The sequence below is a fragment of the Elephas maximus genome, chromosome 9 (genome assembly GCF_024166365.1).
Source record: "Elephas maximus indicus isolate mEleMax1 chromosome 9, mEleMax1 primary haplotype, whole genome shotgun sequence".
NCBI lineage: Eukaryota > Metazoa > Chordata > Mammalia > Proboscidea > Elephantidae > Elephas > Elephas maximus.
The window spans coordinates 24,013,037-24,025,349 of record NC_064827.1 but is presented as its reverse complement, the minus strand read 5'-3'; the positions used below and the strand labels follow the sequence as shown (position 1 = coordinate 24,025,349).

Below are 12,313 nucleotides of genomic sequence, written 5' to 3'. Positions count from 1 at the left end.
CTTTAAAGTGTTCCTTTGCAGCAGATTTGTCCAGTGCAATGCGTCATTTGATTTCTTGACTGCTGCTTCCATGGGCATCGATTGTGGATCTAAGTATTGTAAAATGAAATCCTTGACAACTTCAATCTTTTCCCCTTTTACCATGTTGTTGCTTATTGGTCCAGCTGTGAAGATTTTTATTTATATTGAGGTGTACTCCATACTGAAGGCTGTAGTCTCTGATTTTTCATCAGTAAGTGCTTCAAATCTTCACTTTTCAGCAAGCAAGTTTATGTCATCAGCAAGCAAGGCTGTTAATGAGTCTTCCTCCAATTCTGATGTCACGTTTGTCTTCATACAGTCCAGCTTCTCGGATTATTTATTCAGCATTCAAATTGAATAACTGTGGTGAAATTTTGTTACTACCCTTTATGATACTCTGTGTACACTAAACCAACAAAACCAAACCCAGTGCTGTGGAGTCGATTCCGACTCATAGCGACCCTATAGGACGGAGTAGAACTGCCCCATAGAGTTTCCAAGGAGAGCCTGGCAGATTCGAACTGCCGACCCTTTGGTTTGCAGCCATAGCACTTAACCACTACACCACCAGGATTTCCCTGTATACACTAGAACCTTCATAAACACTTGATAGCTAATGCATTGCAATATGTTTTTATTAAAAGTCATCAGACACACTTTGTGTATAACTATAAAATAATATAAGTTATTCCATTTACCCAACTACCCACTTAATGCCAGGATTTTTATTCAGGCCTAGGTAGTATTAGGAAACCCTGGTGGTGTAGCGGTTAAGAGCTACGTTTGCTAACATAAAGGTTGACAGTTTGGATCCACCAGGCACTCCTTGGAAACTCTATGGGGCAGTTCTACTCTGTACTATAGGGTCTCTATGAGTCAGGATTGACTTGATGGCAATGGGTTTAGGTAGTATTAAGTTCTAAGAAATCATTCCAATATTAAGGATTGAGTTCTTCGAAAACTATGCGATATAGTAATTTAAGTATGTATTAACTAAACTATGATTGTTTATTTAGGTGTTACACTCATTTAGGGCTTATCGTTTTGTTCTTGCATGAATATTCCCAAACTCAAGTATGAAGAGACAGAGATTTTCTGACACATTTGGTAGTTTAGGTTTCTTATAGAAGCAACACATGCTCCATCCCTTCCAATCTTTTTTATTTTTAACATTTTATTGTGTTTTAGGTGAAAGTTTACAGAGCAAATTAGTTTCCCATTCAATAATTTATACACCAATTGCTTCATGACATTGATTGCAATCCCCGCAATATGTCAGCACTCTCCCCCTTTCCAACCTGGGCTCCCTGTTTCCATTAATCTGTTTTTCCTGCCCCTTCTTGCCTTCTCATCTTTGCTTTTGGGCAGGTGTTGCCCGTTTGATCTCATATACTTGATTGTTCTAAGAAGCACATTCCTCATGGGTGTTATTGTTTGTTTTATAGAACTGTCTAATACATGGCTGAAGGGTGAACTTCAGGAGTGGCTTCAGTTCTGAGTTAAAAGAGTGTCTAGGGGCCATAGTTTCAGGGGTTCCTCCAGTCTCTGCCAGACCAGTAAGTCGGGTATTTTCTGTGAATTTGAATTCTGTTCTACATTTTTCTCCCTCTCTGTCCAGGACCCTCTATTGTGATACTGGTCAGAGTGGTTGGTGGTGGTAGCTGGGCACCATCTAGTTCTTCTAGTCTCATGCTAGTGGAGGTTGTGGTTCATGTAGTCCATTAGTCCTTTGGACTAATTGCTTCCTTATATCTTTGGTTCTTTTCATTCTCCTTTGCTCTGAATGGGATGAGACCAATAGTTGTAACTTAGATAACCACTTGCAAGCTTTTAAGAGCCCAGATGCTACTCACCAAAGTAGGACGTAGAACATTTTCTTTATGAACTCTGTTATGCCAGTTGAATTAGTTGTACCTTAAGACCATTCTTTTTTTAAGACCATGGTCCCTAGCACTGTCCCATGAGGTGTTTAGTTATGTGTAAGAAGCTTCTATGACTGTGCTCCCTGAGTGTTCTAGTATATATATATATATATATACACATATATATGCTGCACATACAAATATGTACGTAAAAATATCCACAACCAAACCTATATATGTATATGCATGCACTCCTATACTCCCTCCTACTCCTATTTACCATATGTATCTACCTATGTATCTGCTTTTAAAATTAGTATTATTATTATTTTTTTTTACTGTTGTAGTGTTGTATATGTTCTGGTATTTACTGTGGTTGCTTTTGTGTGTGTGTGTGTGTTCCTCTCAGTGACTTCCTTTGCCTTGGTCAAGATGTGCTGACTACCCCCACATTGCGTGTTGTCTTTCTTTTCACCAAAGTTAATGCATGTCTAATATCTAGTTAGTGATTTTGCTTCCACCCCCTCTCCCCCAACCGGTAACCCTCAAAGATTGTTTCTTTCTGTGTGTAAACCTTTTCTTGACTTTTTATTATTGTGATCTTTCATATATAATATTTGTCCTTTTGTGATTGACTTATTTTGCTCAGCATAATGTCCTCCAAATTCATTCATGTCTTGAGATGTTTTGCAGTTTCATCATTATCCTTTATTGTTGCGTAGTATTCCATTATATGTATGTGCCATAGTTTGTTTACCCATTCATCTGTTGATGGGCAATTAAGTTGTTTCCATCTTTTTGCTATTGTGGATAATGCTGCAATGAACATGGGTATGCATATGTCTATTCATGTGATGGCTCTTTTTTCTCTTGGTTATAAATTTTTTTTTTTTTTATATACCTAGGAGTGGAATTGCTGGATCATATGATATTTCTATATCTTGATTCTTAAGGAAGTGCCATTTTGTTTTCCATATTGGTTATACTATTTTACATTCCCACCAGTAGTCTATGAGAATTCCAATCTCCCCACAAACTCACCAGCACTTATTTATTTATTTTTGCTCAGTGCCATTCATATCGGGGTGAGATGGTACATCACTGTAATTTTGATTTGTACAATTTTTTTTTTTTAATGGCTAAAAAAATTTTTTTTTTTTTTTTAATGGCTAATGGGAAACCCTGGTGGCGTAGTGGTTAAGTGCTACGGCTGTTAACCAAAGGGTTGGCAGTTCAAATCTGCCAGGCGCTCCTTGGAAACTCTATGAGGCAGTTCTACTCTGTCCTATATGGTCACTATGAGTCGTAATCGACTCGACGGCCCTGGGTTTGGTTTTTAGTTTTTTAATGGCTAATGATTGTGAGCATCTGTTCATGTATATATTGGCTGCCTGAATTTCCTCTTTGGTGAAGTGTCCTTTGCCCATTTTATGATTGGGTTGTTTGTCTTTTTGTTATTAAGTTAAAAACCCCATTTAATGGATTTGGACTCTTCATAAAGATCAGCTGTCCATAGCTGGATGGATTTTCTTCTGGGTTCTCAATTCTGTTCCATTTGCCTATGTGTCAGTTGTTAGACCAGTACCAGTCTGTTTTAACTATTGTGGCTGTATAGTAGGTTCTGAGATTGGGAAGTGTGGGGTCTCCTGTTTTGTTCTTTTTCAGTAATGCTTTACTTTTCCAAGGGTTCTTTCCTTTCCATACAAAGTTGGTGATTAGTTTTTTCATCTTGTTAAAGAATGTTGTTGAAATTTGGATCAGGGCTGTATTATATCTATAGATTGCTTTGGGTAGTATTGGCATTTTCACAATATTAAGTCTTCCTATCCACCAGGAAACCCTGGTGGTGTAGTGGTTAAGTGCTATGGCTGCTAACCAAAAGGTTATCAGTTCAAGTCCTCTAAGTGCTCCTTGGAAACTCTATGGGGCAGTTCTACTCTGACCTATAGGGTCACTATGAGTCGGAATCGACTCGACGACGGTGAGTAAGGTACGGTATCCATGAGCATGGTGTATTTTTCTATTTATGAAGGTCTCTTTTGGTTTCTTAAAGTAGTGCTTTGTAGTTTTCTTTGTGGAAGTCTTTTACATACCTAGTTAGATTTATTCCTAAGTATTTTATCTTTCTTGGGGCTACTATAAATTGTATTGTTTTCCTGACTTCCTTTTTGGAATTTTCTTTGTTAGTGTAGCCTTCCCATCTTTTGATTAGCAGTTGAAAGTGTTAACCTTTTGCGCCATCCAGGGACTCAAGCTCCTTAAATGCCAGAAACACTGATGAATTTCTGTTGGATTCAATAGAGATTAAAACAAATGGCCCCACTCCCCATCAACGCTGAAATTTCTAATAATATCTGCAAAGGAGTTTTGTGATTTTGTGAGGAGCAAGTGGAAGTAATGTTGGACCTTATGGACAGCTTTTAAACTTGGAGAGACTGAGACTGGTGGGAGAGAAGGGCGTAGGATGATAGCAAGCAGCCTTGGGAGTCCTTTTCATATAGACTGTCAGCAGAACTGAAGGTCAGTTTGGGGTGGCTGCAAGAAGTGAGCAGAAGCCTCCAGTGGCACCAGTGGCAGCAGCTCTGGAAAAGTCATTTCCTGAGGCAGAAATGATCTTAACTGATGCAGCAGGGAGCTGTCTGGAGAAATCTGACCTGTAGATCCATGAATGTGGGCAGTTTTGCAAAAGCAGGCTTCTGCCGTAGTAATGGTTTCAGAGGAGCAACTTCCCGAAAGGGCACATTCCTTCATTATATCATAGGGACCTGCCTGAAAACACCGGGGCTGGAACTTCAGGGCACTGGCAGCAGAGGCCTGACAAAGGCAGTGAGGAATCCTCCAAGAACAGTCAGGGAGACCATTCCTGCTTATGGAAGGGAATTGCACCACAGTTGGTCCACCCCTGCAATAGCAGCTAGACCCAAGAACCAGAATTCCTGTTGAGTTGAAATCTTACCCTTCCTAGGATTTCCAGATTCCATTCATGTTCCTATGTCCTTAAAGCTACAGGGTCATTGATCTTTCCCCAAGCCCTTGACCTTGAAATCTGAAGGGTGACCTCTAAGAGCAAGCCGGGAAGACTCTCCCACCCTACTTCTGAGGCAAAAACCAGTTCTCAATAGACTTTTTACTGTTTCATTAGGAGAAACCAGGAAAAAAAAAATGTAGCCTGTGAATAATTTTGAATCATAAAGAAATGAGCACATAGTAAACAATCTTAAGGAAGAGCATATTTTCATTTTTTTGGTCATTCTTTTATTATAAATTTTAATTCAATTTATATTTTTATCCAAATAACATATTTAGTACTAGTTTAAAAGTCAACTGGAATACTTATAATGCCAGCCTCCTTTTCCTCATCCCAGCTTTCATTCCTTACAACTCTAAGGCAATTACTTACAATGTCTAGTAGCTACTTTCATTATGTTGCTATATCTTTAGGTTTAAATACTGTTTCCTATTGCAGAAGATAAGTTCCTTCCCCCACACCTCTCAATATAATCATATCAACACTTTAATTTCATCAGTAATCAGTGTTTACATTATTATGACTATGTAAATATTGTTCACAGTTGAGATTTTTGCACAATTTTTTGTTGTAGCTGGAGTTAGTAATTGCCTTCTTTCTGTTTGTTTGCTTAGTTTCTATGTACTTAAAATAAATTTATTGCTAAACTCTACAAATGGAAAGTAATTGTCTTTGTTACATTCAAAGGGATCTGGTATGTAGCGCCCACAGCCCTCTATTCTTCTACTCCCATCTGGACTGGTTTTCCTCTAGGTTTGCAGCACAACTGTCATCATGAAATTTCCCTTCAGTATTATTCTAGAATTCTCTTAGTCTCTGTGTAGCACTTGAGTTTTCTGATTTTCATGTCTTCCTCTTTTGTAGTTTACTCCTTGATTTTGGTGGAGCACATCCATAAGCGGGTTCCTGAAACTAGGAGCAGGGGAGGTAAATGTTTTGAGACTTTGACCATCTGAAACTGTCCTTATCCAACTTTGACATTTGGCTAGAATCAAGATTCTGATTTGGAAATATTGACAACAAAATTTAGAAGGTTTCAATATTATTTGGCTTACAATTATGCTATTCTCCATTCTCATTCTCTATCCTTCCTAACTGACCTCTTATATCTTTTTGGACACCTTTAGGCTTTTCTGCTTATCCCTGATACTCTGAAATTTCATGAAGATAGTCTCTGTTGTGAGTCTATTCATCAATCTGGGCACTTGGGTCTTTTTAATTTGAAAACCCGTTTACCTCAGATGTGGCAAATTTTATTATTGTTATTTGTTGGTAATTTCTTCCTCGTCTTTTTTTCCCCAGTTTTTACTCCTTCTGGAATTCCTATTATTTAGGTGTTAGATGCCCTGTACCTCTTCCCTGATTTTACTAAATTTTTCTTTCTTATTTTTCATCTTTCCTTGTGTGTTTGCTTTACTTTCTGAAGATTTTTCTCTACTGCCTTCCCTTCTTTATAACATATTTTGTTTAATTGTGCTCTGAATGTTCCTTTTAAAAATAGCAGCATGTTATTATTTCATGATGCAAAAATCTTCTCTGATTGCCTTGAGACTATTAATACTATATTTTTTTAATTAAAAAAAAATTCCCCTGCTCTATGCATTGCCTTTATTCCCTCTAAGTGTATTTTGTTTGTTTATTTTGGCCTGTGTTTCCTGTTAGAGGCTTTTCTCAACTCTATGACGGATCTTAACTGTATCTTCATGTTGAAAAATGAAGGCTGGAATTTCTGTGTGCAGAGGTAAAGACTCTCAGCTGGTGGCTTCCAAGTGTCATTATCTGAGGATTTTTTTTGGAGGAGGTGGGAGCCATTTTCCCAGAGAAGAACCCTCCTATCTCCTGTGTGGGTATGGGGGTCTCATAGCTCACTATGTAAACTGGACCCTCAATTCTATTTTCAGGGCAAAATTCACCTTCACTTTCAGCTGTACCCAAGGCCCTTGTCTCTGGGTTTTCACTTGTTTTGTTTCTTCAGGGAGTAAATCTCCTCAGGGAGAGTCCTCTAGCCTAGGGAAAGGGTTCTTGGCTGGATAAATAGGATGCCAGAGGGAATCCTTGTGAAGATTTTCAACCATTCACTTGTTTTTAGCCTTACCTTGCAATTCTACTTTTAAACGAAAAAAAGAACCAAACCCGTTGCCGTCGAGTCAATTTGGACTCACTGTGACTCTATAGGACAGAGTAGAACTGCCCTATAAGGTTTCCAAGGAGTGGCTGGTGGATTCAAACTGCTGAGCTTTTGGTCAGCAACCAAGCTCTTAACCACTGCACCACCAGAAGTACTTGGAGTGATCCATTTCTGAGACTTTCTGGGATTGTGTGGCACAAACTGTCTTGCTGGCTTATTTTGTTCTTTTCCTGCAGTCTTAGATTTTAGCTTCTTAAAACACACACACAAAGCTAGGATCATACTACTTGTAGAAAAGAGCATATTTTTAAAGAAAATTATTGAAGGAAACAAATATATTTCATAAAATATTTTGTGGTCTTGCAAGTATTGGAAAAACATGGTTTCTATAAAATAAAACCTGAAAGATGAGCTGATAATACAATAAACAGATTTGAAATTGGAACTGTTTGAGAGGGAGGCAGCAATTTGAAATGAGTTATAAGGAAAAAAAAAACTTTAAAATAAACATTGAAGAACAGAATTTAGCAGAAATAATACCATAGTAAATTAAATCAAGTATATAGGACATATGTTTGATAAAGATCTCCTAGAATCCAGAGGTAAATGACAAAGAAATAAGGACAATCGGAGCTTAGATTAGTGACTTGGAGGACATAGTATCGAGATCTTACCTATAGAGAAGGGGTGTTCCTGAAGGGGATGTCAGAACACAGAAGGGAAGTAATATGCACAAAAATTAAGTGTCACGGCCAAACTAGAGAGTGAAGTTCTAGCTTTGCAAACTGAATGAGCTCAACAAATCATAGAAAGTATTAATGAAGAGAATTCAACAAATAGATGTATCCTGATGAAAACCTTAAACTTCAGGAGGAAAAAAAGCAATCTAAGATGCATTTCAGCAGAAAAGACTAGTTGTCTATAAAACAAAGAATTTTTCTTTTGCAACATGAAACACCAGAAGACATGAAGTGCTTTTCTCAGAGTTTTATAGGGCCAAAAAAGATCATGACTTAAGATTTCTATACTGTTGTTGTTGTCTTTGGGTGCGTAGAGTTGATTCTGACTCATAGCAACCCTAAATGACAGAGTAGAACTGCCCCATAGTGCTTCCTAGGCTGTAATCTTTACAGGAAAGAGCTCTGGTAGTATAACAGCTTAGCGCTAGGCTGCTAACTGAAAGGTCAAAGGTTTGAACCCACCAGTGTATCTGTGGGAGAAAAGACCTAGTGATCTTCTCCCGTGAAGATTACAGCCTTGGAAAGCCTATGGAGCAGTTCTACTCTGTCCCATGGGGTTTGTATGAGTTGGAATGGACTTGGTGGCAACTAACTAACAATAACAACAATCTTCATGGGAGCAGGTCATCAGATCTTTCTTCCGAGGAGCCACTCGGCAAGTTTCGACCTCTGACCTTACGGTTGGCAGCCAAGCACTTGAGCATTGCGCCATCAGGGCTCCTTATTCTGTACTATAGCTAGACTTTATTTACATACAAAGGTAACAGAAATTTTTATTGTCCATACAAGAACACACAAAGCATACTTCACACACACACTTTAATTAAAAAAAAAAAGATTTCCTGACAGTTAAGAGATGAATACACACACACACACACACACACTCAACAACAGGGAATAATGAAATATAGAAAGATGAGGGCTATCATCTTAAAAAACATAAAGCTTAATAATGATAAATTAAGGGAACAAAATGTTATTAGTAATTCTCTCTTTTAAAGTAAGAGTGGCTATAAGAAACTAGACCTAAAATCTTGGACTATATTAATGAAAACTTGTAGAAAGAAAACAAAGTTGTAATTTTCTCATTTAAGGAAACTGTTTCTATCTAAAGTTAATAATTTAGAGGGAAATGAATTTCTATACACAGGTGAGCAATGTAAAGATAAGTTAGGGAATAAGTTCTTACAAATAAGTACATGGGCAAAAAGAAATATAACTTGAATAAAACATATAGTAAACAAAACATCAAGGAAGTGTTGGAAAAAAACGAAAGCATAAAAACACAACACACAAAAAAAATATAGGAAAAATTTGTGTTTAATGGAAACTACATGTCTGGTGATGCAAATGCTTAAGTGCTCGGCTGTTAGTAGAAAGGTCATCAGTTCAAAACCACCCTCCATTGCACTAGAGAAAGATGTGACAGCATGCTTCTGTAAAGATTACAGCCTTGGAAACGCTATGGAGCAGTTCTACTCTATCCTGTAGGGTCTCTCTATACCTCCTGTATACACAGCACACCCTTCTCAATTATGTAATTCTAACTTCTTATTGACTTTGAGTTATTTTACGACTGTTAAGGTGTAGGTGGAAACCCTGGTGGTGTAGTGGTTAAGAGTTACAGCTGTTAACCCTAAGGTTGGCAGTTTGAATCCACCAGGTGCTCCTTAGAAACTCTATGGGGCAGTTCTACTCTGTCCTATAGGGTTGCTGTGAGTTAGAATTGACTCAACAGCAATGGGATTGGTTTTTGTTTTTTTGGTAAGTTGTAGGTAAATGATAACAATGCAACATCTCTGTTTCCAGCACCATTCTATTTAACTACTTCCAACACTTTTCATCACTCCAAACAGAAACTCTGGACCCATTAAATAATAACTGTCCATTCTTCCTCCTCCCAGCACTGGTAACCTCTAATTCTGTTTCTATGACTTTTGCATATTCTAGGTATTTAATATGAGTGGAATAGTACAATAGTTATCCTTTTGTGTCTGTTTGTTTCACTTATTGTTATCTTTTCAAGGTCCACCCAAGTTGTAGCATGAATCAGAAATTCATTCTTTTTTTATGGCTGAATAATATCTACTTGTACATATATACCACATGTTATTTATTCATTCATCTGTTGATGTGCACTTGGATTTTTTCCTCCTTTTGGCTATTATGAATAATGATGCTATGAACATTGGTGTACAAGTATCTTTTTGAGTCCCTTTTTTCAATTTTTGGGGGTAAATACCTACGAGTGAAATTTCTGGGTCATATGGTAATTCAATGTCTAACATTTTGAGGAACTGTCAACTGTTTTCCACAATGGCTCATTTTACATTCCCACGACTACTACATGAACGTTCCAGTACCTCCACTGCTTACCAACATTTGTTACTTTCTGTTTCTTTGATAAAAGCCATCCTATGGGTATGCAGGTTCTCTTTTGAACTGGTTATAATAGCTGTCTGGTTTTGTTGTGAGTTAAGTAAAATCTTTAACACCTGTTCATTTTTATATCTGTGTAAGAGGCATGGTTGAACTTCTTGGAAATTATTCTCTGTACAAAACTGATTAGTTCTGATGAGTTATATAAATGAATTAAACCCTGAGTATTTTAAAAAAAACAGCCATCAGACAGAATTAAAACAGTGTATTATTTTTTGCTGTATTAAAGAAAATAAAAAAGACTAAAAAAGTTTGGATAAATATATCTTGGGCGAATTTAGCAGCAAAGCACAGCATTGGCAATATTAGTATCTGAGTAAAATTTATGTCAAGTAATAATAAATGGGACAAAGAAGGTCAATTTAAGTACTTGAAGGTTTAGTCTACAATGAATTTATAATAGCTCTGAATACATTATTGAAATTGATAATTCAGAAATATCAGAAAGAAGAGAAAGGGACAGTTCTGATAGTTATAAGAAGCTTTATTTGGACTCTCCTCTGTCCTTTAGATGACAGGGAGCAGATAATAAGCAAACAAACAAGCAAGCAAACATTCAAATGATGACCCAAATAATATAACTGACAATATCAAATTACTGGTCGTGTACTGAACTTTGCACTCCATTAGCAGGCAGACGCTACAGCTTGCAGAACAGGTTTGCAGTCTCAGAAAGCTTGATGTGGTCAGAAGAACAGACCATTCATTTCATTAACAAAAACAAAAAAGAGTAATCAATTCAACAGACATCCTCATCATACCCTGGAATCCTACTGTGTCCTTGTCTTTTATTTGTAACTCACTAGCTCCAACCTCCTCCACTGAAACCTGCCTATGTGATTGATGGATTGATAAATAAATCTAAGAGGTGGTTTTTTTAAAAAATGAGTTTAAAAAAAGACAACTCCCAGATAATCTAACAAAGAAATAGAAAATAAAATGACCATGCATGCATTTATTTTCTTTATTTTTAATAAAGAAAAATGATGTGTACAATGATTTATGCAAATAATTTATCAAATCTCAATTTCTAAAATTGAAAAATTCCAAACATTCAAGAATAGATTATTGTATTGTGTTGTATATTCATCTGTTTATCTAACCAAGTCTTATGCTACCATTAAGAAAAATGTTGTAGTGAAACTTTTAGTAACGGGGGAAATGTTCACAGTATATTAAGTGGGATAAAAAAGACTTCAAATAATATGTACGGTATCATTTTATATTTGTAAAAAATGTAAACATATGTGTAAATTATATGAAAAAAACCCAAAATGTTAAAAAAAAATTTCCCTGAATAGAGAGATTAGAAATAATTCTTTCTGCTTTAAACTCACTTCTTATTTTTTCTTCAGCTTTGTCCGTCTCTGGATGGAAGACAATTGGAAATGCCCAAAGAACACTCCTCGGAAAGGAATCTAGAGACGGGAGCCTCAAAAGGTAACATTTAACGGCAACAAAAATACTTACGTAAGGTGTCAGGACTGGATAAGAAACCTCCTACTCTGAGATCCAACACTTGAACTCTTCCTAGATTTTCTAACTTTAGACAAAGTTTAAAACTTTGCTAGCTGCTTTAGGAATGTCCTCTGTTTTCTCGCTGTCCCCCTGTCGTTTCTCTAGGAGTTTGCCCAAGCAGCTCATGAATAAGTGGGTGCTTACCATGGAATCCCTGGTCAGGGCAATAGCTGATGGGGTTAGGGGTTTTATACCCATGGCTAAGAGACTGTATGTGTTATGGATTACTGTATATAAAGTGTCTTTGTTATCTTTGAATTATTTTCATGTTATCCTTGAATACAGTCCAACAGAGGGAATAAAAAGTTGTGGGAATTCATCATAAACAACTTTGTGCAATAAGTAGCATATATTTTCCCAGCCCACAAATAATTTTAAGAAGTGATTTATAAAAAATGCCCATTATGAAGAAGGTGTTCATTGAACAACAGCCCTTGTGAGATTGAGAAAATCTCTAGGCACCCCTCCTTTCTTACCTTCAAAATGAGTATTTATGTAAATGTTTATAAACAATTTTTGGGATTGCACATACTTTAGGGTGACAATAGACTCCTGAACTAAAGCTTATCGTTTTAAA

The 12,313-nt window shown here is 36.8% G+C and overlaps 1 long non-coding RNA gene across 1 annotated transcript in view; it reads left to right on the top strand.

Annotated features, from left to right (window-relative positions):
• LOC126083153 (uncharacterized) overlaps window positions 1-12,313 on the top strand; it is a 298,941-nt gene that overhangs the window by 146,214 nt on the left and 140,414 nt on the right. Inside the window, exon 2 of the long non-coding RNA XR_007518727.1 lies at window positions 11,574-11,658. This is a non-coding gene — a long non-coding RNA (uncharacterized LOC126083153). The remainder of the gene's footprint in view (window positions 1-11,573; window positions 11,659-12,313) is intronic.